Raw genomic sequence first — 26,426 nt, 5'->3', positions numbered from 1 at the left:
TGGGGAACAATAATGAGCAAATTACATTGTCATATTGTGTGCATGTAAGAATATGTAACTATGTTATGTTATAATATTATGTATCATTATAATGCAACAATAAAAATATGGAAAAGAACTCAGCAGCTGCTGAAGGTACTGATTGGTGATTAAAATGTTACTTGTGGGTGATTTATCAGTAGGAGGACAGGAGTTGAATGGCCATTTGATTGTTTTAAGTAGTACCCAGAGTTTAACACTGCATTTTATATCCTGTTCATATCCTGTTCACCATACAGCCATGTCCATAGCACCTCCTCCTGCTGTTAGTAGACCTTCCAAATTGTTAAGACATTACTACAGCAAAAGGAAATAAAAGAAAACCTGTAGCCACATAGACCCACATTTTAAAAAAAATCAATTCATAATATGCTCTGGACTTAAGAATTTGACTACAGAATAGGGTCACAGAGAAACTTCCTCAGGCAAGGTTAATAGCTAGCTTTGCACTTTCTCAGAGTCTTTAAAAAACCCCAGATGGAACCCATTTTATCTTTCTCATTTGGCCGTAAAACCCATGTGGTGCTGATTTGACTGTTCCAGTGAGCACGGAGAAGAGTGCGGTGAGTGCCATTTTGCATTACAGATGTTATGTGGCCTACTTGTTGATGGTTGCTCAGTTGCTTTGCTGGAAACTATTGGTCTTCATTTAACCTGTAAAGAGACATTTCCTGTTCTGTGGCTTTGTAAATTGCTATGGTGTCAGATTCCTTATAGTGCATAGAAACCACAGGTTATGTGAAATGTTGGTAGGAAGACTTTAGGGTCCTGGCCTATCCCTCCTTCCACTTTAGTATTTGCCTACATTAGAGATGGCCAGGCATAGCGGTGCATGCCTGTAATCTCAGCTACTTGGGAGACTAAGGTAGGAGGGTCACCTGTGCCCCCCCCCCCCAAAAAAAAAAATGAAAAAGTTCTGGGATGTGGCGCATTGGTAGAACACCATTGGGTTCAATCACCATCCTGGGGAAAAAAAGAGAGAGAGAGAAAAGAAAAGATCATATTGTTCATCCAAACAGAAGGCTAGAAGGCTAGAGATAGTGAAATGGGCTCAAATGGACAAGATCAAGGTTTGTGAACAAGTTAAAGTGTGTCATAGGGGTGTGGGATAATGGCCATTATTTCACTGATGAGTCAACAATAGGAAATTGGTACATGAAGAAACAGAGGAGAATTATAATTTGGAAGGGTATGTGCAGTTTTTAATTTAGAGACCAGAAGGTTTGAATTTTTCTGCTTTGCAACAGAGGATGGAGCACATAACCTCAAATTTGTTTCTGTTATCAATAATAGATTTATAGCAAATAATAATTTTAGGAAGATCCATAAATCTGATATACCTATTTCTAGTTTGCCCTGAAATATCATATTGGGCGGGGGGAAGCAAGGAAAAGCTTTTACCTTTGTTTTAAATTCATAGCACATCAGGGTGCAGTGGCCCACCCCTGAAATCCCAGCAACTCAGGAGGCTGAGGCAGGAGGATGGCAAGTTCAAAACTAGCCTCAGCAACTTAGCATGGTCCTAAGAAACTTAGGGAGATTCTGTCTCAAAATAAAATATAAAAAGTGCTGAGGATGTGGCTCAGTGCTTAAATGCCCCTGGGTTCAAGCCTTGGTTTAAAAAAAAAAATTCACAGCACAAGATAAAGTTAAAATGCAATAGAAACTCTCGATAATAGAAATTGTAGTTAAACTATTAATTTCTTTAATTTTAGACTTTGATTTCTTTCTGATAATTCAGGAAGCCACTGACTTTGTATGTGCATCTTACATATGTGGCTGGCTTTCTAGGAATGGCCATTGACCAGGCTGTCAATGAAAGCTTCCCCCCTCCCCCTTGTGATGCTAGATGTAGGGCTCCTGCCTTTTTTTTTACCCGATGTGCCAGACTCTGTGTCTGGGGCTATCTTACCTCTCGCTTCTCTTTCCTATCCCTCCCCCAATCACCAACACACTGGGTCTTGCTTTCAGACTCTTCCTGGTTTGATTCTGGTGGTAGCATTGCCAGCTCTAGTAGTCTCACTGCCTTTCTCTATCCTGATCCAGAGACTAAGTCTGACAGTTGTCAGACACATCCAATAATCTAACTTTAGTCTTTGGGTACTAAAGTTCCTCCTACCTCTTATACTTAGAGGAGACGAAGACCAAGTGCAGTCATTGACAGCAGTGGGTCTCGCTCCTGGTTTGCCATTAATCACCTGTTTGTGTTCCACCCAGACAATTAAATCAGAAATTCTGTGAGTACTGCTTGGGTGATTGTGATATGAAGCTAGAGATGGGACCCACTAGTATAGAGGGCTCTTTAGAGCCTTTCATCTTGAGTTGCCATTGTCATGAACAGTGCAGACACTCATAATCCCTCACAGAACTGCTTCCTTCTTCTTTCCAGTAGGGCTGAAGCAATGGCAGTGATGTCTTTTATCAGTGACGACTTTTCCTCAGCCTGTGTGAGTGAGCACCACGTTGCAGTACTCCAGGGGCACTATTCACACAGTGGTCTATGCACACAGTGTCCTGGTCCCACTGGAGCATGGTTACAATACGAATGGTCCTCTGAACTATTTGTATTGTAACCAAAGCCCAGGAAAGGAGTCTGAAAACCTCTCATCAATGAATGCTACACAGGACAGATGTGTTGGCGTGTTTCTCCTCAGGAATGTTTTCCACCATGAGGAGTTTATGCAGTGCTCAGGGACATCACAGTTTGAACCACATTTGTCAGCTAGTCTGGACATTGTGCCTAGGGAAAATATGTTCCCACTTCTTGACAAACTGCAAACCAAAGTTGTGAATATAGTCTGTTGATGTCTTGGAGACTCCAGGAAAGTGTTTGAGCCAAGATTGCTTGTGTGCTTCGTATTTTTCTTTCTTTAAAAACATTTCTCTACTTATTGGTATTTGCAATTCTTAGGCAACACACTGCTTATACATCGCACTGTCCTTCTGCACATCTTTATTCAATAATGAAGCATCTAATCAGACATTCAGATTCTTTATTTTCAGCCTGTGATGTTTATGGAAATTTTGTTTTTGAACTGGTATTTGAAGCATGTTTAATCCCAGTGCTTGAGAACACCCTCCCACCCCCTACTCTCTGTAGTGCCCCACCCCCAGCCGATTCTTCCAATGTAAGCAGATTAAGTTTCACTTTTCTTAATGCCATTAGGTTTGGTGAGCCACAGCTGCACCAGAAGTTGGACATGTGCAGTGAGTGTTCACACGTGGGGCCTCAACATGGGGTATGTCCTGTGGGCTCATGAACCTGATAGTACCTGAGTAGCTGGGGAACATGCAGATCCCCAGAAAGGATGGAGTTATAAAACCTGGCTAAACTCAGTCCCAAATGTCAGGAAGTGTGATGAGCAAGACCTGGCTGTGGTTTGCCTTTTTTTCGTTGTCCTTATAGCCCTGCCCTAAACTAAAGTTTATGGAAAGTGTTCTGGCTCTGCCTGGAGTCACAGGAATTGATTCAACCTAACTCATGAGACGTGTCAAAGGATGGCTCAATGGGTAACCTTTTGTGTGTGTGTGTGTGTGTGTGTGTGTGTGTGTGTTTGTACCAGAGATTAAATCCAGGGGTGCTTAACCATTGAACTGCATCCCCAGCCCCTTTTATTTTTTATTTTGGACAGGTTCTTGCTAAGTTGCTTAGAGCCTCACTAAATTACTGAGGCTGGCCTCTAACTTGTGATCCTCCTGCCTCCAATTCCTGAACCACTGGAATTACAGTCATGCTCCACCACACCTGGACTCAAGGGGTAACTTTTAAAAAATGAATAAACTTTATTTTTTGGAAAAGATTTAGGTGTACAGAAAAATTGGGGAAAGTACAGAGTTCTGATTATGGTTTGGATGTGAGGTATCCCCCAAAAGCTCACATGTGAGACAAAGCGAAAGGGATCGGATGGAAAATAATTGGGTTATAGCCTTAACCTAATAAGTGAATTAATCCCCTGATGGAATTAACTGAGTGGTAACTGGAGGCAGGTGGGGTGTGGCTGGAAGAGGTGGGGATTTGCCTTTGGGGTATATATTTATATTTGGCAAGTGGAGACTGGCCTCTCTCTGCTTTCTGATCACCCTGTGAGCTGCTTCTCTCTGCCACACTCATTGGCCATGATGTTCAGTCTCATCTTGAGTCCTGAGGAATGGAGCCGGCTTTCTATGGACTAAGGCCTCTGAAACCATGTGCCCTCAAATAAAGTTTTGCTCCCCTAAAATTATTCTGGTCAGATCTTTTAGTCACAGCAACAAAAAATCTGACTAAAATAGTTTCCATATAATTCCTCACCCCACCCACCCACTCCCTAGATTCCCCTATTGTTAACTTCTTGCATTAATGTGGTACATTTGTTACCGTGGATGAGCCAGTCATTAAGAGCTAAAGCCCATAGTTTATTTACATTATGGTTTCCTCCGCATTGTACAGAATGTACAGAATGATAAGTATTCAATGATGTGTATCCACCATTACAGTGATACATTTTAAAATAAGCTTTTTTAAAGAAAAACTTTCTTCCATGGGTCTGGGATAGAAAAGGAGAGAATGGGAACCAACTTTGGTTGAGCCTCACTGTGTGTATGTGTGTGGGTGACTTTGATTTACATATACAGATATTATCACTATTCTTTACAATCCAAAAAGCTATTGATTGTTGTTTTCGCTTTGCAGATGAAGAAACAAGAGTCCAAGGAGGAATAGGGCTTTGCTCAAGGAAACGGTGGAACCGAGATAGACACTCAGGTCTGGTGGCTCTGATTAACTGCCAGGCCTCTCTGCCTTTTTTTTCTCTTTAGCTCTAATCCTGCATCAGAGAAACAAGCCCTGCTCCACCTCACCCTCTGCCATTTTTCAGTACTGTTAATCAGAAAATTATTTACAATATTAAAAAAAAATATATTTTAAAAGATGATATGTAGATCATGGCTGAAGACATCAAAATTGTGTTAAGATCCTCAGCAGGGAGGAACACCCAGATTCCAGTTAGAGTTTTGTTTACTTGTTGGTTAGGTTTTTACAGTTTTTTACTTTACACATCTCAGCAGATGATACTGTGCTTTACCTTCCATTCCCTGCTTGCATCAGTGGACAAATCAGCAGATCAACTAATACTTAACGTTTGGCAGAATCTTAGGCTCTTCGAGCCCCTTTTCCTCATCCTGATCACTGTGTAGGGAGCACAGAGTGTGGGGCTCTGGCACCCAGGCTCCGGAGCCTGTCTGTCTGTGGAGGTTGGAATCCCAGCTATACTATTCATCAGTCAAATTACTTAGACAAATTACTTCTGTTTTTTAGTTGCAAAATTCAAATAATAATAGATATACTCCCTATGTTGTTGTGAAGATTAAGTGCATTCAAACAGTGCATGCAGAAAGTAAGCAAATAATACATACTTATTATTTTAAAATTTGCAGAAGCTCCTTCTAACTAGAACTCTGATTTTTGGTATACTGGCTTAGGCTTCAGTGGCATTGTGCTTTTTGTCACAGAAACATTTCCTTTGTAGCAGATCTCTTAAGAACACCACCAGTGGTGGTTGCTGTCATTTTCATTACAGGCCTCTGGAGTTTGAGTTGTCATGCCAAGGCAGGTGAGGCGGTCAAGGTTACATAGCACAGCTTACAGAGCAGTGATGGATGGTTTTCTGCCTGCCTAAGCAGCCTTTCCACAATGAAGTATTTTAACTCGAAGAGTAGAATTTTCCTTAAGCATACTCTAGTGAGTTTGGAGGAGTTGTTAGAACATTTTGGTTATATGCTACCACAGTGAATACATTCTGTACTATCAGGTACCGGATTACAAATCTCTCTCCCATAACACCTCAGTTTGTCAAGGGTAGGGGTCACCTCTTAGTTACCTTGATGGGTCCTGTGTCTCCATACCCTTTCATACAGAAGCTCTTTGCTTCTGACATAGCATCTACTGTTGATTCTCTGATTGTGCCTTATGCTTTCTCTCTATCTTCAGAGATGCCCTTTGTTCTCCTTTTCGCCTTTCTAATTGAACTCTTTCTACTTCTAGAAAGCACCCTCAGGCCCAGTTTGAGTCAACTGCCATTTAGAGCACTCTGTATACCCACCATTATAGCACCTACTACCCTTTGAGTCAGTAGCTTATATCACTATTTCTGAATTACAGTATAAACTCTCTGAAGCTAAGATTTTGCCTTCTTTGTCTTGATAATCCCAGCACTGAGTATAACACTTGTCACCAAGTGGGTACTCAACAAGTGTTTGCACAATGAGCGAACAGATGAATGTGTCCTATCCAAGTAAAGAACCTAGATGTATTCTGAAAGTGGGGTTAGTCACCAAGATGAACATGATTTAATGTGAATTTAAACACAATCCCACTTTTGCATAATTTGGTATATAGCTGTGAATTAAGAAATGTAGAATTTACTCAAGGAGAGGAAAAGCAATTTCAGTCAGGGTGATGAGTTTGGATACATGCCCAGGGTTAGTCCCAGGTCAAGAAGGAAGTGTAGTCAACAATAGTGAGTGACAGTGTTTTTCATTCTGTTTAAATTAATTCAGTTAAAGCAGCCTGTTGTGAAAATTTGTCTCTGAAAGCAAAATGAATGTAAATTATGGCTACTTTCTAATTTTTAAGGAAGTACTGTTTTTTTTTTTGGGGGGGGGTTGGTACTGGGGACTGAACTCAGGGATACTCAACCACTGAGCCACATCCCCAGCCCTATTTTGTAGTTTATTTAGAGACAGAGTCTCACTGAGTTGCTTAGCATCTCACCATTGCTGAGGCTGGCTTTGAACTTCGCAATCCTTGTTATACCTTAGCCTCCTGAGCCACTGGGATTATAGGCCTGCGCCACCGTGTCCAGCTAGAAATTACTTTTAATATTTATGAAATCTTAATAGTCATTAAAAACAGAAATGTAAGAGATGGCATGGAATCTTTTCCTTTTCTATTCAGTTCTCTCTACTTTGAAGGTAGCTTTAGTAGGAGGCCGCTGTAGAGATTGGCCAGGGGTCCAGTTGCCCAAAGGCAGCCTGAAACTTGGATTTCGGATATAGATACATCAAGTATGATTTTATCAGGCCTGGCCAGAAATTATGAAGCTGTCATTTGGCCATCTATTTCAACCATGTTCTTTCTCTAATCTAGTATCTCCTAAATAATTTCTCAAATAACCTGTTTTTTTTTTTTTTTAATCTTAATGAGAAAGATCAGGAAGTTTTCTATAACTTGAAGACTTTGGGCTTAAAAGTTTTCTTTCTTGGGAGCTTCTTAGAACCTTTACTGTGATCACATTATGTTGTGAATCTTTAAAATATTTTAGCTTTCTGTTCTTCAAACATATTTGGATATAGGAGACGTTTTGTGCAACACTTTAATATCTTCAAAGTATGTATTTTCAGGAGAATCCTTTGCAATACAGGAGAATTATTGCAATAATTTATTTATTAACAAGATAGATGTTGATTGGTTGAAAATCTAGGGACAGCATCCCCATGAGTATGTGTAGCAGTCAGGTTCATCTGTCCTTACAATCTTGGTCGTGATGGGGTTCAGAACATGGTACCCCAAGATATAATACCTTGGCATGTGGAATATCTTAATCTGAAGGAATTTGAGAAATGGCAAGTGCCAAAAGGATGCCCTGACCTTCTCTGAACAGCAGATCATTGCCTCTCATGTGAAAGCGCTGTCCCTGTACCCAGAGGAAAGGAGCATCCTTACTTCTGAGAATGGAGGGACACCAAGAGGAACCTGAACAACAGGCCTTGCCACTCCCCCCAGCTCATGCCCCTTTGTCCTATCTCATTTCGGCACAAGTTTTCACTCTTCATCCAACCTAATATAAAAATACTTAATGTTTCCTCTGGCTTTCATTTCCTTTGTGAATGTTCCCATGTCTCGCGGTACATTAAAAAAATCAGTACATTCTTCTCTTATTCATTTGTCTCTATTCAGTCCAATTTACAGGATTCCAGCCTATGAACCTAAGATGGATAGAAGATGGGAAGAAGGGAAGGATGGTTTCCCTCCCCTCCTGTCCTGATGGCACAGTCTGGGGGAGGACTCTCTGCACTCATAGTCCAGAGTTGGTCAACTAAGAGAGATTTTCTGGGCCCAGCATCTGTGATGTATGGAAGCTGCATGGGATATGGAATGAATGTCAGAACTGGGGTTTCATTCCAGGCTGAGGTGCAGGTAGCTGGGTGATCTTGGTAGTCTCTCAATTGCCATAGGACTTCTTTTCATCTATAATGTGAAGGGACTTCTAAAATAGAAAATACAAAGGACTACTGGAGATTAGAACAGAAAAGAAAGCTAAATCTCCCAACTAAACGAAGGAAATGCAAATTAAAATAGTGATGGGATACATTTCACTTGGGAATTGAATAAGAGGAGGAAGGTTGGTAGGGTGAGAGTAAATAGGTAACTTACTCTCAGAAAAATGTGTGTATCAATAGCCTTAACATAACTTTACACCTATCAACATTATAATTCAATTAAAAGGAAAATCCAGCAAAATAGACTGATTTATAATAAAGTTTTTTTTTTCATGATCATCTCTCGATAGACTAATTACTTCAGTATAATAGTGGGATAAAAACAGAAACCATGGTACATCCATGTGGTGTATGCAGTACACAGATTCAAAATAAGACCATGAGGACTATTTAATGTCATGGAAATACTATGTTATATTAATAGAAAAGAATGATATACAGCTCTTTTTGTAGTATGATTCCAACTACGTTTAATGACTGCGTGTGTGCGCGTACACACACACACACACACACACACACACACCCCTGAATGTTTTCTTTGGATGTTGGGAAGTGCATTTTTCTTTTTCTATAGGTTGCTGAATTTTATCCTTTAGTGAGTGAAGATACTTATCTTTTGTACTCAAAACAAACAAACAAAAAACTATAGAACACTTATTTTCAGAAAAAAGCAAATAAATTGATAAGTAAAATGAAGGATATGGACTAGTTGATTTCTAAGACTCCTTTAAAACCATACATTCTGTGATTTAGATTACAGTTTAGAAAAAATTGCAAAAGGAGAAAACTGTTATGAACAGAATCAATATATATTTTATTGATTTAATAGACTGGAGTTATGAAGTGGCCTATTTGCCTGAGGCATTTAAACCGTACTTGAAGGGTAAGGACCTGGAACCCAACATCTTAGCTGTTTGACAGGGCATGGGTATTCATTATATGCTCTTGAAGTAACAGCTATTTTCTTTAGAGATCATTGCCTCCAGTGAAAGTAACTTCACTGCTGTCTTCCATTGCTGTCTGGGACCATAAAGGAGGTTATTAAGGGTTTGCATACTGTAGAAAAAAGAGCCCAAGGCTAGTAAAGTAAAGGCCAAGGGTTTTGGTATAATGTGAAGCAGCAGAATAGAGCAGTTAGTGCAGGGATCTTGGAGTTGAGCAAGCTGGGCTCCAATTACTAGTACAAGGTCAAGTTGATGACCTTGGGTAAGTTATCTAATTACTGTGCCCCTCATATTCCAAATCTATAAAATCACTGTTAACTTTCTAAAACCATTGTAGAAATCAAACAATGCAGTGTATGTAAAGCACTTTGAACTATGCCTACTATATAGTAAGCAGTTAATGTTAGTTTTTATTATGATTATTAGATCACTTCTTTCAGTCACCACTTATCAATAAAATCAAAATAATAATAGAGATTACTTTAGGTTGGTTAAGAGAAATAAATGGAAATATAAATATAAAAAATGTAGCTCAGTGCCTATATAAAATAAGAAAGTAGTGGTAAGCAAGCAACAACAACAAAGGAATGTTTGCTAATGAAAACAATCTTAGAAGTCACAGGCCATGTCTTTTTTCATTATTCTGTTTTCTCTGTCTGAGAAAATTCACTTTGAAAGTCCTATGTTGGGCAAGATTGCAAGAATTTTCTATCCTTGGTGGGCAACTGAGCAATTAGAGCTCTGTAAGAGGTTATGAACTTCTTGAAAGAGAGCAACTTGTTTTGGGGTTGTCTCCTGAGGCTGCTTTCATAGTGGGGCTCAGGGGCTCAGTGTTGGAGGGAATGGAAGGGGATTGTCAGGATGTCGGGATGGAGGCAGGCGGAAGAGCCCCTGGCCAGAGCTGCTCTTGTCTGACTGGGGCCACCTGTATGCAAAGTTCACTCTTTGTTGCTCTAAGAAGCAAGGAGCAGGCTTCTCTGCCTCAGGGAGATTTAAGGTTAAAGGAGGCCGTGGATGTGAACCCTTAGTAATTTCCTCAACTAAAAACCGAGAGCCACTTACTCTAAGTTTAGGTGGCTAGCTCTTTACTGAGGACACACTTCTGATTTTCAGTTCGGTGTCCTTTGAGGAATCAATTTATGTCACATGTGATTTGAATTCAATTCAGGTGTTATATTGTTAATTATATTCAGCTATTCATTTATTATGCTTGCAACTTTTAAATATGATTTATATGAATTACTTTGAAATTTATTTGTATGAAAATTATGATGATTTAAAAAACATAAAATACATCATGGCTTCTAAGTTTATTCTGACTTGCATTTTAAAGTTTTTAATGTAAAGTAGAAGGCAAAACATCTTTATGGGCTTTCTTTATATATTGTCAAAGATTTAAAAATGTCTGTGCTTCAGTGGGTTGAAATGGGTTGTTGCGAGTTTGCTATTTTTTATATTAGTTTATTTTCTTAAGGAACTTTAAAGTATTTATAAGCTCTATAGCTGTGGATCAGGAGGACTCTCTTACATACACATGCACATGGAAAATAGAATGCTTCTATTGCTTATGTCATCTATAATAGATGGCAATAACTGCTTGGATCACCAATGAGAAGAATATCAGCCATGTATGAATTCTGCAAAATGCAAAACAAGCAAGCAAAAAGTTGTATTATATGATTGATATCCTGGTGTCTGGGCTGGACACAAGAGTGGGAGTAGACTTGTGTTGTGTTGTGTAGCTACCATTGTAAAATTTCAGAGCGGAAGAATAGGGAAGATTCTTCTCATCAGAACACATCATTACTACTTACCATCAAGAAATCTTGTTGCATTTAGGCTGGAGTTTAGCTGGGGATCCAGTTTTTTTTTTTCCTCATGCACAGATGATATCAGGTGAGTGACAGGAACATCATGTTTAACTGACATGAAGAATACATGCTTTGCAGTTAAGATGAATGTATAATGATGAAATAAATGTGAGCACACATTTCTCTTCCACTAAATGAATTAATTTTTTTTTTTACTCAGAAAATTTTGCAAGAAAGAATGTTTGGATAAGCAAAACTGTATGAATTTTTATAAGAATTCAAAGCAGGTTGGTTTTCCTCTTTTCAGAACATTTTTACCAACTTGGACAGGTATGCTTGGAATATATGATTTAGACCTGAAGGAAAAAGGCAATAGTGGCAAAATGGTCAGTAAGCAGAACTGACTTGCAAGGGAGACATGAGGATTGGGAAATTCTGAGAAACAGCTGAACCACACAAGAAGCAAAGACAGGATTTGTTTCTATTGCAAGATCAAAGTCAGTCCATTGTGGCTGAAAGTCATTTTATAAGCTCCCTTGGGGAATTCAACTGACTGGCCTTTCTACCTATACTTCTAAATGACCCTAATAATTCTGCTGATTCCTTGGGTGTCCAAAATGGCAATCAGAGCAAGCTGTGCACAGATGGATTCTGAGCATCTGCCTTAGCCCTATGTGGATCCTAAGAAAATGATGTTCTCTACATATGCTGGGCTTCCTGTTAGGACATTGTCAAGTAAATGTAGGCTGCCACTGGACATCATAATTTTGTATCAGAGACAAGGCAATTACCATCATCTTATTTGGGGGGAGATAGAAGAACTGTGATCACCTAGGAAACCATCTTTGATTCAGTATTTTTATTTTCTATGCTATTTTTCTTTTTCCTCTTTTGCCCTTTCTTAGCCTGTTCATCCCAATTCTTTTCTCTTTCCCTTCACTTGCCACCTCTTTTTTTTATGCCTTATTTTATTTATTTATTTTTATGTGGTGCTGAGGATAGAACCCAGTACCTCATACATGCAAGGCAAACACTCTGCTACTGAGCCACAATCCCAGCCCCCCTGCCACCTCTTGAAGTAAAGAAAAATCAAAGCATCATTTCCATGGAATTTCCACATACTTGGTGTTTCCTACACCAAGAGAAAATACAAAAGAAAAAACTGAGCTGTAATTAAAACAGAAATAAAAAAATAGCATTTTTGTTCTGTGTGGCACCTAATTTTACAGCCACCATCTAGGCCTGATTGATGGAAGGATAAGTTTTGTTTGACTTTGAATTTGTAAATTGTTACTTTGAGTACCTTTTAAAAAAATATACCTTTATTTTATTCATTTATTTCTATTTGATGCTGAGGATCCAACCTAGTACCTCACACGTGCGAGGCAAGCACTCTGCCACTGGGCCACAATCCCAGCCCTGGGGATTTTTTATTTTTTCTTCCCAAATTGTGTTGTTTCAGGTTGTTTTTGAAATGTTAGAATTCAATTTTTTGTTATGCTTCCTGTCTTAAGACTATGAGGAAGAACATTGAAACATACCTTATTTGAAGTCATTGAACCCAAGTTTGCCCAATTCTGGCCACTCTGTTTTTTCTAAGTTTTACTCTCTTATTTCTTTGATATATTTCATAATAATAATGTTACATCTGTGTGGTGCTTTATAATTAAGAAAACATTTCCACACTGATGATTTCATTTGGTCTCAAAGGGAAACTTTGGAGCAGGTGGAGTAGATGATCTCAATTTTGAAAGAGGAAACTGATGTTGTAAGAGTCAAGATTAGAATCCAGATTTTCAGAATTCAGGTCTAGTCTTCTCACAGCATGGTGGTGCTGGGACCACAGATATGGATTTCCTTCCCATTCTCTCTTGCTTCTTCCTGATAGATGGACACAAGGACTTAGGCTTTGACCTCATCCCCCAGTTAAGGACTTACTATGATATAATTGGAGAATGAGCTAATTTCCCACAGGCTGTTAGGTAAGAAGTTGCAATCTTCAGCTGATCAGTAACTAAGTTAATATAAAAACTTGAAGAAGAGTGTGAATTTTTAAAGGTGTAATTAAAATTGAGTTATGGGTAACAACAACAACAACAAAAATCCAAAATACTAGCAAACTGAACAGGAAAGTTTACATTCTTTGTCATGTAAAATTCTGGGGAAATGGGCTGGTATGGTGACTGCTTTGCAAATGTCCCAGAGACTGGGCTCCTTCTAGTTCCAAGCTCTGCTGTCCTATGGTGTAGCACATTTCTCATGTGCAAGGCTACCTCCCAGTCTGGGCAATAAGATGAATGGAGGCATAAAGAAAAAGGGACAAGGAACGTACAATTCCTCTTAAAGTAGTTTTCTCAGAAGGGCCACGTGACATCTTAAATTCCTTTGACAAGAATCTGGTTACACGGTCATAGATAACTGCAAGAGGGGGCGGTATTCTGGGTGACTATAAAAGCAATCTGAGTAACTTAGTGAGACCTTGTTTTAAAAATAAAATTAAAAGGGCTGGGGATGTAGCTCTGTGGTAGAGCATCCCTAGGTTCAACTCCTAGTACTATTTAAAAAAAAAAGAAAAAAAGAAAGAAAAGAAAAAAAAGCAGGTGAGAATGGATATTGTGAGAAAATATTCAATGTGACATTCTTGTCACAGATAGATTTTGGAAAAGAGGTAGTAGGTTACCAGAAGAGAAAGGAAGGAAATATTTGCTCTATTATCTTTAAAATTTATCTGAGAGGAGCTTATTTGATATTGGAAGTGGCTAACATGAAACAGAAGATTTTGATTGATTTGTTTCATGTCAGTCTACCTTGCCTTCTTATTAAAACAGTGCTAAACCAAAACAATAAAATTATTAAACACCAACTTTAGACAAAAATTCTAAGATAACTTTTCTTCCATTGAGATTGATTTATTCACAATATACCCAGGTCTGGCTCTAGAAGTGTGGAGATGTTAGCAAGGCTGGGATGTGTTGTAAAGAGTCAGGGTGGGACTGGGCTAGAGAAGGCTGACCAGTGGTTCACAGCATGTACAAAGACCAGGAACTTAGCTCTGAATCAAAGCCCTTGTTTTATGTGCCTGTTCATAGAATACGAGACATCTGTGGGCCTCCAAAGGGGATTTGTTTCAGCTGTTGGCTGAGTGGGTGGCCGGGGAAGATTATTCCAGGACAACATGCATATACCTACTCTGCCCTGGACTGTGCCTGTCACACACAGCCCATTGGGGTTGGCTGTTGGATAAAACCCATGGTGCCTCTCCATTTTGCTGTGTTCTTCTGTTTCATTTGGGATTCATAATCCTCCCACTAGGTGAATGGCCACATCTGAGAAGAAAAATGTATCCATCCTTTGTCCCTTGATGGCTGGTTCAGGTAACTAATTATGTAAATATTTTCTTAAATATATTTTCTGTTAAGTAACATGATGACACGAGGGCATGTTTGCCTGTGAGATAGACTTCTTTATATTGCCTTTGTCAGAAAAAATGTTTGTTCATAATATAGAGTATTATTTTCCAGGTTCTCTGCAAACATACTCTCAAAAAAGCTTTGACGTACAAAAAATTGCTTTTAAGTTTCTTTTTACATCACACATACACTATATGATTTCATACAAATGCACATATGTGATTTTTGTATTATGCAGTTTCATGTTTTTAAATTGCATGTGTTTCATTTTCTAAAAACATTGCTATTTGGAGCTGGGATTGTTGCTCAGTGGTAGAGCGCTTGCCTAGCAAGTGTGAGGCACTGGGTTCGATCCTCAGCACCACATTAAAAAAAAGTGAACTAATAAAATAAAATAAAATAAATATTTCTGTGAGTCAGCTTGGGCTGCTGTAACAGAAATATCATAGACTGAATGGCTCTTATACCAGGAATTTATTCCTCCCAGTTCTGCAGGCTGGGAAGTCCAAGATCAAGGTGCCTGATGCTTTGATTCCCAGAGAGGGCCTTCTTTCTAGTCCTTAGAGGGGTAAGTCTCACTGCATTCTGCCACAACAGAGAAACAAAGCAAGTTCTGGTTTCCTCATTCTCTTATAAGGATCCCATCATGAGGACTCTCCCTATGACCTAATGTAAATCTGATGACCTCCCCAAAGAATTCACCTCCAGATCCTGTCTCTATAGAGATAGGGTTTCAGTATATGGATCTGGTGGTAGCAGGGCACATTCTGTCCATAATATCCTCCCTTCCTCTTTCCCTCTCTACCTGTAATACATTGCCCTATTCAGATAAGCCCTCTTGATGACCTCAGGCTTATCTGTCTATATTTGTCTCCATGCTCACATAATTCACATAATTATGTGCAACATGTATCTCCATATACATCTACGAATATACAAAGATATAGCTTTTATTGTTATTTTACCAAATGGAAGAAAACATACATTCTCTTCTCTTTTGCTTTTCCTAATTCCACAATACCTTGCAGAAATTCCTCCAACATGAGTGATATATCTCTAATTCAAGTTTTGAAGGCACAGTGTATTTGATGGTATACCTGCTCTCTGTAGCTGTTTTCTTGTTGATGGGTGTTAGCTTTGTGTGGAGAAAACTGCAACAAACGTCTTTGTTCCAGTATCCTAGTAGAGGCTGCTTTTATCTCTGTAGAATAGATTCTCAGTGTTGCAGGGGAAGGAAGTGACAGAATGTGATATGTTCTGATTTTTACCTTAGATTTTATATCTCTTTTTCTTTTGGTATTTGACTGGAGGTGCTGCCTGGGTAAGACTAGTTGGCTGACTAGTCAGTTTGAGACTCATCAAAATGTCTCAAACTGTGGCATTTTGTAGTCAGAAATCTCGACCTCAATGTTGAAGGTACAAAAAATGGAATTTCCCCCCCCCCATATATCCCATTGTGGTAACTTTCAATATTTCATATGACATCATCACTATGATGATGGTGATGACAGTTCCTTATAATTTAAGGCATGTCTCCCTAATTTACTTACTCCTTTAACGAGTATTTGTTGACAGATCAGACATTGTCCCAGGCACTGAGGATAAATCTATGAATAAAAAACAGATAAATTCACACCTCCACAAGGGAAATGGCAATGAACAATCTAAAACATGCACTGGTTAGACAGCTATAAGTTCTAAGGTTAAAAACAAAGCAAAAAAGGGGTAAGAGGATGCTGGGGGATAACAATGTCATAATTTTAATGAGGTAGTTAGATGTGGCTGAACTGCAGATATGACATTTGATGCCTGGGGGATAAGCTCATGTCAGTAGGTGAGAAGCTCCAGAAGGGGAAGGCGGGGGCGGGGGGGGGTGTGGAAAGGCTGATCTTGATTTGTCTGAGGGAAAGCAAAGATGCTAGTGTGGCTGTGCAGAGTAAGCAACAAAGAAGACAAACGGGGATGCAGTGAAAGAGGGAAGGCAGAAGCCGATCAAACAGCACTTTATGGGTCATCAGGTTCTCTGGTTTTTCTCTAAGATGAGCAGCCATTGTATGTTTTTGGTGCCTTTGTATAGCCTGAAACAACTGTAGTTATGTGGGTGTGTCTCTGTGTCATCTCTTCTGTTCCATTGGTCTTCAGTTCTATTTTTGTGCTAACACCATGCTTTTTTTGTTACTGTAGCTCTGTAGTATGATTTAAGGTCTGGTATTGTGATGCCTCCTGTATCACTTTTCTTGCTAAGGATTGCTTTGGCTATTTTGGGCCTCTTATTTTTCCAAATGAATTTTATGACTGCTTTTTCTATTTATATGAAGAACATCATTGGAATTTTAATGGGAATTGCATTAAATCTGTATAGCACTTTTGGTAGTATGGCCATTTTTAACAATATTGATTCTGCCTGTCCAAGAGCATGGGAGGTGTTTCAATTTTCCAAGTTCTTCTTTATTTTCTTTCTTTAGTGTTCTGTAATTTTCATTGTAGAGGTCTTTCACCTCTTTTGTTAGATTGATCCCCAAGTTTTTTTTTTTTTGAGGCTATTGTGAATGGAATAGTTTTCCTGATTTCTCTTTCAGCTCATTAGTCATTGGTGTGTAGGAACACAATTGATTTATGGGTGTTAATCATATATCCTGCTACTTTGCTGAATTCATTTACGAGTTCAAGAAAGTTTTTAGTGGAGGTTTTTTTGGGTTTTCTAAATATGGAATAATGTCATTGGCAAATAAGGATAGTTTGAGCTCTTCTTTTCCTATTCATATCCCTTTATTTTTTTTTCTTTTGTCTAATTGCTCTGGCGAGGGTTTCAAGGCCTATGTTGAATAAAAGTGGTGAAAGAGGGCATCACTGTCTTGTTCCAGTTTTTAGGGAGAATGCTTCTAATTTTTCTCCATTTGGAATGATGTTGGCCTTGGGTTTGGCATATATACCATTTATAATGTTGAGGTATGTTCTTATTATCCCTAGTTTTTCTAATGCTTGAACATGAATGGATGCTGAATTTTGTCAAACGCCTTTTCTGCATCTATTGAGATGATCATGTGATTCTTGTCTTTAAATCTATTGATGTGATGAATTACATTTATTGATTTCCATATGTTGAATCAAACTTTCCTCCTTGGGATGAACCCCACTTGATCATGGTGCACCACCATTTTTAATATATTTTTGTATATGATTTGCCAGTGTTTTATTAAGAATTTTTGATTCTATGTTCATCAGGAATATTGGTCTGAAGCTTTCTTTCCTTGAGATGTCTTTGTCTAGTTTTGGTATCAGGGTGATTACTAGCTTAATAGTCTTAATACTAGACTTTGGATGGGCTCCCTCCTTTTCTATTTCATAGAATAATTTGAAGAGTATTGCTGTAAATTTGTCTTTGGAAGTCTGGTAGAACTTGGCCGAGAATCCATCTGGTCTTAGGTTTTTCTTTGTTGTTAGGCTTCTGATGCCATTTTCAATTTCATTGCTTGAAACTGATCTGTTTAAATATGTCCCCTTGATTCAATTTGGGTAGGCCATATGTCTCTAGAAATTTGTTAATGTCTTCAAGATTTTTAATTTTATTGGAGTATAGGATTTTCAATGTAGCTTCTGATTATCATCTGTATTCCAGTGTTGTCTGTGGTGATATTTTCACCACAAGTTTTTGTAGTTTGGGTTTTCTCTTTTACTTCCTTAACTTGTCTAAGGGTTTATCAATTTTGTTTATTTTTTCAAAGAACTAACTTTTTGTTTCATTAATTTTTTGAAAAAATTTTTTGTTTCTATTTCATTAATTTCGGCTCTGATTTTAATTATTTCCTGTCTTCTACTGCTTTTGGTGCTGGTTTGTTCTTTTTCTAGGGCTTTGAGATGTAAAGTTAGGTTTTTTATTTGATGATTTTTGGTTCTTTTAGTGAATGAGCTCAATGAAATGAACTGTCCTCTTAGAACTGCCTTCATAATGTCTCAGAGATTTTGATATGTTGTCTCACTATTCTCATTTGCCTGTAAGTATTTTTTTTTTATTTCATCCCTGATTTCTTTAGCTATCCATTGGTCATTTAATAATGTATTATTTAGTCCCCAAGTGTTAGAGGAGCTTCTATTTTATTTGATTGTTAATTTATAATTTCATTCAATTTTTAAAAAATTTATATATGACAGCAGAATACATTACAATTCTTATTACACATATAGAGCACTATTTTTCATATCTCTGGTTGTATACAAAGTAGATTCACACAAATTCATGTCTTCATACATGTACTTTGGATAATAATGATGATCACATTCCACCATCATTTATAACCCCATGTCCTCTCTCTTCCCCTCCAACCCCTCTGCCCTATCTAGAGTTCATCTATTCTTTCTATGCTCCCTCTCTCTATCCCACTATGAATCAGCCTCCTTATATCAAAGAAAACATTCAGCATTTGTTTTTTGGGATTGGCTAATTTCGCTTAGCATTATCTTCTCTAACTCCATCCATTTACCTGCAAATGCCATGATTTTATTCTCTTTTATTTCTGAGTAATATTCCATTGAGTATGTATGCCACATTTTTTTATCCATTCATCTATTGAAGGGCATCTAGTTTGGTTCCACAGTTTAGCTATTGTGTATTGTGCTGCTATAAACATTGATGTGGCTGTGTCTCTGTAGTAAGCTGTTTTTAAGTCCTTTGGGTATAAACCAAGGAGAGGGATAGCTGGATCAAATGGTGGTACCATTCCCAATTTTCCAAGAAATCTCCTTACTGCATTCCATATTGGCTGCACTAATTTGCAGTCCCACCAGCAATATATGATTGTACCTTTTTTCCCACATCCTCGTCAACATTTATTGTTGTTTGTCTTCATAATAGCTGCCATTATGACTGGAGTGAGATGAAATCTTAGAGAGGTTTTAATTTGCATTTCTCTAATTGCTAGTGATGATGAACATTTTTTCATGTGTTTGTTGATTGATTGTATATCATCTTCTGAGAAGTGTCTGTTCAGGTCCTTGTCCCATTTATTGATTGGGTTATTTTTTTTTTTTAAGTCTTTTGATGTGATGAATTACATTTAATGATTTCCTTATGTTAAACCAACCTTGCATACTTAGGATGAATCCTACTTGATCATGGTGCACAATCTTTTTGATATGTTTTTGTATTTGATTTGCCAGAATTTTATTGAGAATTTTTGCATCTATGTTCATTAGAGATATTGGCCTGAAGTTTTCTTTTTTGATGTGTCTTTGTCTGGTTTTGGAATCAGAGTGATATTGGCCTCATAGAATGAGTTTGGAAGTGCTGCCTCTTTTTTTATTTCCTGAAATAAATTGAAGAGTATTGGTATTAGTTCTTTTTTAAAGGTCTTTTAGAACTCAGCTGTGTTTCTGTCCAGCCCTAGGCTTTTCTTGGTTGGTAGACTTTTGATGGTATCTGCTATTTTGTCACTTGAAATAGATCTGTTTAAATTATGTATATCATCCTGATTCAATTTGGGCAAATTATATGACTCTAGAAATTTGTGGATGCCTTTGATATTTTCTATTTTATTGGAGTACAAGTTTTCAAAATAATTTCTAATTATCTTCTGTATTTCTATAGTGTCTGTTGTGATATTTCCTTTTTTATCACATATGTTAGTGATTTGAGTTTTCTGTCTCCTTCTCTTTGTTAGCATGGCTAAAGTCTGTCAATCTTATTTATTTTTTCAAAGAACCAACTTTTTGTTCTGTCAATTTTTTCAATTTTTTTGTTTCAATTTTATTGATTTCATCTCTGATTTTAATTATTTCCTGTCTTCTGCCGCTTTTGGTGTTGATTTGTTCTTCTTTTCCTAGGGCTTTGAGTTGTATTATTAAGTCATTTATTTGTTGACTTTTTCTTCTTTTTAAGAAATGAACTCCATGCAATGAACTTTCCTCTATGAACTACTTTCATAGTGTCCCAGAGATTTCAATATGTTGTATCTCTATTCTCATTCACCTCTAAATTTTTTAAATCTCCTCTTGATATCTTCTGTAACCTATTGTTTATTCAGTAGCATATTATTTAGTCTCCAGATGTTGGAGTGGATTTTATTCCTTATTTTATCATTGATTTCTAATTTCAATCCATTATGATATGATAGAATGCAGGGTAGTCTCTTCTTTTTAATATTTGCTAAGAGTTGCTTTGTGGCATAGTATATGTTCTATTTTAGAGAAGGATCCATGTGCTCCTGAGAAGAAAGTATGTTCTCTCACTGAAGGATGAAATATTCTATAAATGTTAGTTAAGTCTAAGTTATTGATTATATTATGGAGTTCTATAGTTTCTTTGTTCAGCTTTTGTTTGGAAGATCTATCTAGTGATGAAAGAGGTGTGTTAAAGTCACCCAAAATTATTGTGTGTGGTCTATTTGACTCTTGAACTTTAGAAGGGTTTGTTTGATGAACATAGATGCTCTATTGTTTGGGGCATATGTATTTATAATTGTTAAGTCTTGTTGGTGTATGGGTCCCTTGGGCAGTATGTAGTATTCTTCTTTATCCTTTTTGATTGACTTTAGTTTGAAGTCTACTTTATTTGATATAAGGATGGAAACCCCTGCTTGCTTCCGCAGTCCATATTGGTGGTATGATTTTTCCCACCCTTCACCTTCAGTCTGTGGATGTCTTTTTCTATAAGATGAGTCTCTTGGAGGCAACATATTGTTAGGTTTTTTTTTTTTTTTAATTCTATCTGCTAGTCTATGTCTTTTGATTGGTGAGTTTAGGCCATTAACATTCAGGGTTATTATTGAGACATGGTTTGTATTCCCAGACATTTTGTTTATTTTTGGTATTTAATGTGACTTGTTTTCTCCTCTGATTAGATTTTCCTTTAGTGTTATCCCTCCCTCTGCTGATTTTCATCGTTTTTCATTTCCTCTTCTTGAGATATTTTGCCGAGGATGTTCTGTGGTGCAGGCTTTCTAGTTGTAAATTCTTTTAACTTTTGTTTATCATGGAAGGTTTTTATTTCATCATCAAATCTAAAGCTTAGTTTTGCTGGATATAAGACTCTTGGTTGGCATCCATTTTCTTTCAGAGCTTGGTATATGTTGTTCCATGATTTCCTGGCTTTGAGGGTCTGGGATGAAAAATCTGCTGAGATATGAATTGGTCTCCCCCTCTATGTGATCTTATTCCTCTCTCTTAAGGCTTTTAAGATTCTATCCTTATTCTGTATGCTAGGCATTTTCATTATAATGTGCTTTGGTGTAGATCTACTATAATTTTGTATATTTGGTGTCCTGTAAGCCTCTTGTATTTGGTCTTCTAATTTGTTCTTTATGCTTGAGAAATTTTCTGATATTATCTCATTGAAGAGATTGGGCATTACTTTGGTTTGAAACTCTATGCCTTCCTCTATCCTAATAACTCTAAGATTTGGTCTTTTGCATGCTGTCCCACAATTCTTGGATGTTCTGTTCTTGGTTTCTAACTATCTTCTCTGTGTGATCAACTTTATTTTCAGATTGTATACTTTGTCTTCATTATCTGACGTTCTTTCTTCCAAGTGATCTAGTCTGTTGGTTATGCTTTCTATTGAGTTTTTTTTATTTGATTTATTGTATTCTTCATTTCAAGGATTTCTGACTTTTTTATTTTCAGAGTCTCTCTCTCTTGAAGTAATCTTTTGCTACCTGTATTTGCTCTCTTATCTCATTGTTGGAATGATCAATTTTTGCCTATATTTGCTCATTTAGGTCATTCTTTAATTCACAGATCATTTTAATTATGAACCTTCTGAACTCCTTCTCTGACATTTCATCAACTTCGCTGTCCATGGGTTCTGTTATTATAGTGTCCTGGTTTGTTTTGGGCACTTTCCTCCCTGTTTTTTCATGTTGTCTATGTGTCTTCCTTTTTTGCAGTGTGGATCTGAGATATTACAGTTTCTTCCCTATATTCTTGTGGTACCCATGTAGATTGTCTGTACCTCACCTTGATGTTGGGCTTCCAGACCCTGCTGGTGTCCCTCAATGAATGCTATTGCATCCTGGATCTGGGTCCTGCACAAGTTGGTGCGGGTGGATCTGGGCCTCTGGGCTTGACCTCTCTCTGTAATCTGTTGGTCAGAAGGGGCAGTCTTGTGCCAGAGGCTAGGCTCTGGCTGGTATCTGCCCTGCTGGGGAGTGTACTGGGCCTCCTGTGAGCCTGGGACCCACACAGGCTGCAGGTATGGGTGGATCTCTAATTTCATTCCATTTTGAGCTGATAGAATGCAAGGTATTATCTCTATTTTTTTGTATGCTAAGAGTTGCTTTGGGGACTAAGATGTAGACTAACATTCACAGAATGTTCCATTTGCTGCTGAAAAGAAAGTGTATTCATTCATTGATGGATGAAATATTCTATATAAGTCTGTAAAGTCTAAATTATTAATTTTACTTTTTAATTCTATAGCTTTTTTTGTTTAGTTTTTGATCTAAAGATCTATCATTTGGTGAGCGAGGCATGTTGAGGTCACCCAGTATTATTGTATTCTGATCTATTTGATTCTTGAGATTGTGAAGGATTGTTTGATGTATGTAGATGCTCTATTGTTTGGGGCATAAATATTTAAGATTATTATATCTTGTCGATGTATAGTTCTCTTAAGCAGTGTGAAATGGCCTTGTTTGTCCCTTCTGATAATTTTGACTTGAAGTCCACTTTATCAGATATGAGGATAGAAACCCATGTGGATGATATGTTTTCCTCCATTCTTTTACAATGTCTGTGGATGTCTTTGCCTATGAGGTAAGTCTCTTGCAGAGAGCATATGGTTGGGGCTTACTTTTTAATCAAGTCTGCTGGTCTGTCTTTTGTTTGTTGAGTTTAGGCCATTTACATTGAATGTTATTATTGAGAAATGATTCTTATTCCCTGTCATGTTGAATTATTTCTGATTTTTAATTTGAATTACCTTCTTTTTTTTGATTGACTATTCTTCTAGTGTAGTCCCTACCTTTGCTGGATTTCATTTATATTTTTTATTTCTTTTTCATGAAATAGTTTGTTGAGAATGTTCTGTAGGACAGGTTTTTTAGTTTTAACTTTTGTTTATCATGAAAGTTTTTTTTATTTCATCATCAAATCTGAATCTTGGTTTTACAGGGTATAGTATTCTTAGTTGTCATCCATTTTCTTTCAGAGCTTGCTATACATTATTATAAAACTTCCTAGTTTTAAGGGTCTGGGTTGAAAAATCAACTGAGATCTGACTTGGTATCCCTCTAAATGTTACTTGACTTTTTATCTCTGGAAGCCTTAAGAATTCTATCCTTATGCTATATGTTAGGCATCTTCATCATAATGTGACTTGGTGTAGGTCTGTTGTAATTTTGTATATTTGGGGTCCTAGAGACTTCCTGTATTTAATTTTCCATTTCATTCTTAAGGTTTGGAAAATTTTCAGACATTATTTCACTGAAATGATTATGCATTCCTTTGGTTTGTATCTCCAAGCCTTTATCTATCTTAATAAATCTTAAGTTTGGTCTTTTCATGTTATTCCATATTTCTTGGAAGTTCTGTTCATGCTTTCTTAGTGTCTTTTCTCCATGCTCAACTTCATTTTCAAGATTATATATTTTGTCTCTGTCTTGTAAGTGGTCTAGTCTGCTGGCCATAGTTTCCAATGAATTTTTTATTTGATTTATTGATTCCTTCATTTTGAGGGTTTCTGGGTTTTTTTTCCCCCCAGAGTATCTTTCTCTTTATTGAAATGATCTTTTTCTTCCTTTATTTGCTCCCTTATATCATCCTTTACCTTGCAGATCAGTTTAACTATGAACATTCTAAACTCCTTCTCTGACATTTCTTTCATTGTAGTGTTGATAGATTGTATTTTTGATGTATTTGGTTTGTCTGAGGCAATTTGTTATCTAACTTTTTCATGTTGTTTGTATGTCTACCCATCTAGTAGTTGATTTCTGAGGCAGAAGGGTTTCCACACGTATTTCTTATCTCATAGTTTCCATTGGTCTGGGGTCTGATCGTGACCTGGCTGGGTTCTCTGATTCAGTTTGTGACCCGGTTGTCAATCAAAGTGTTGACTGGGCTCCACTCATACTGGGAGACTTCACTTGGAATAATCCATTTTCAAGCTCATTCAGGTTGTTGACAGAGTCATTTTGTTGTGGCAGCAGAACTCCAGAGCCTTCTGCTTCCAGTGCAGCAGCAGAGCCTCTGGCTCCATTCAGTCATGACAGAGTCCTCTGTGTGGTAACATGTAATCACCTTTGCCTTATCCTGTTGGCTGGAAATGTCACAATATCTGCTGACACTCAAGGAGTAGGAACTTCTGGTTACTATGAACTAGATTATTGGTGGTTACCCTAAGGTCTGTCCATCACAAAGAACCAGAAGGAAATTTTGTTTGGGCATAGAGAGACAAAGAAAGGAACAGCTAAATAGTTGGAATTGCCATTAAATTAGGTAAGACCAAAGGAGGAAAGATGGAGCGTTTGATTTTGGCTACATAAGGATTGAGATAACTGTTACATGCCCACATGGAGATATTAAGGAGAGTTGCATATGGGTTATGAGAGCCTTAACCTAATTAGTGCATTAATCCATTCATATGGATTAACTGGGCAGTTAGAGCATTGCTGGAAGAGGTAGGTCACTGGGATTGTGCCTTTATCCCTGGTGAACAGACAGTTCTCTATTTCCTGGCTATGCTAGAGCTACTTTCCTCTGCCATGTCCTCTGCCTCATCCTCTGCCTCATCACAGGTCCAGAGCTATGGAGGTGGCCAACTGTGGACTGAGATCTCTGAAACCATGAGCGCCAAATAAACTTTTCCTACTCTAATTGTTCTTATCAGGTCTTTTGGTCACACTCATGAAAAAATGAACTAAAACAAACTTTAAAGTTGTATTTAAAGACAAGAAATGAGATCAAGAGGAGTGAGGGTAGACAGAAAGCCAGTCCAAGCACTGGTCCATCTCCAATATTAAAAAGTCAGGCAGTATAGGAAGAGCCAGTGAAGGACACTGAGATAAGCATGCAGGAGAGGGTGGGGCCCTTGCTGTTTTTATGTGTTGATTTAACCAGTTCATATCTCAGAAAGCAGTTTACTTGTTCATCTCCCTGTTTGGAAGACACCTACCTGCTCAGTTACCTAAGAGTCTCTAAATGTATTGCTTTTCAGTATGGACTTAGATGCCATATGTAAATGGGAAAAAAGATTGTATTTTGTGGAAGTTCAAAAACCAAATTTGCATTTTTGCATAAATAAGCCAGACAAATTTAGGCTAACTCTGGGCAACAGGATCAGTGGGAGTGTGTGAACAGTTTTATTTTAGGACCAACACCATAAAAATCAAGCTAATCTGTAAGCATACTTGTTCTTCAGTGACACAGGTCAGGTGCTTCCTCCAAAGTGAAAGGTTTCAAACAGTGGCACCATAAGCTGTCTTTCCCTGATGTATTCATAAAGGTAGTTAATAGAGGCATTTTTAAAATTAGCACAAACACATTTATTCATCAACCAAAGAGATGCTTGTAATTAAACTAGCACTTTGAAATAGTTGCACGTAAAATGCTTGCAATAAAGATAATGAACAAAAAAAAAGCAGCAAATAGAGATTGCTCATTGAACTGAGCTTGTGCTGATTCAAAGTGATGATGGGATTTTATTCTACTTTTTCATGGTCTCTAGTACAAGAGATATTGTTCATGATGCATCCTACCACTCGTTTTCCATCTTCCAATTTTTGGGCTTCTGTGCTTGCCTTCCCCTCTCATTCCTGATGTTGAACCAATATGCTGTTTGGAAAGTTGTCAGCAGCCTGAGAAGTGTGTTCACACTTCTCTCCCAGGTTATAAGAAAACTCTGCTTCTGAAGTGCTCTTGGTTTTTGTGGTGAGGTATTTATTACCACATGAGGCAACACCATCTGTTTAGCCACTGAATCCATTTTTGGAAGAGCAATTCCCACTCCTACTCCCTCACGTGCTCAACAATGC

This window comes from Marmota flaviventris, chromosome 13, assembly GCF_047511675.1.
Source record: "Marmota flaviventris isolate mMarFla1 chromosome 13, mMarFla1.hap1, whole genome shotgun sequence".
NCBI lineage: Eukaryota > Metazoa > Chordata > Mammalia > Rodentia > Sciuridae > Marmota > Marmota flaviventris.
The sequence above is the reverse complement of the archived record's forward strand: the minus strand, read 5'-3'. Positions refer to the sequence as shown.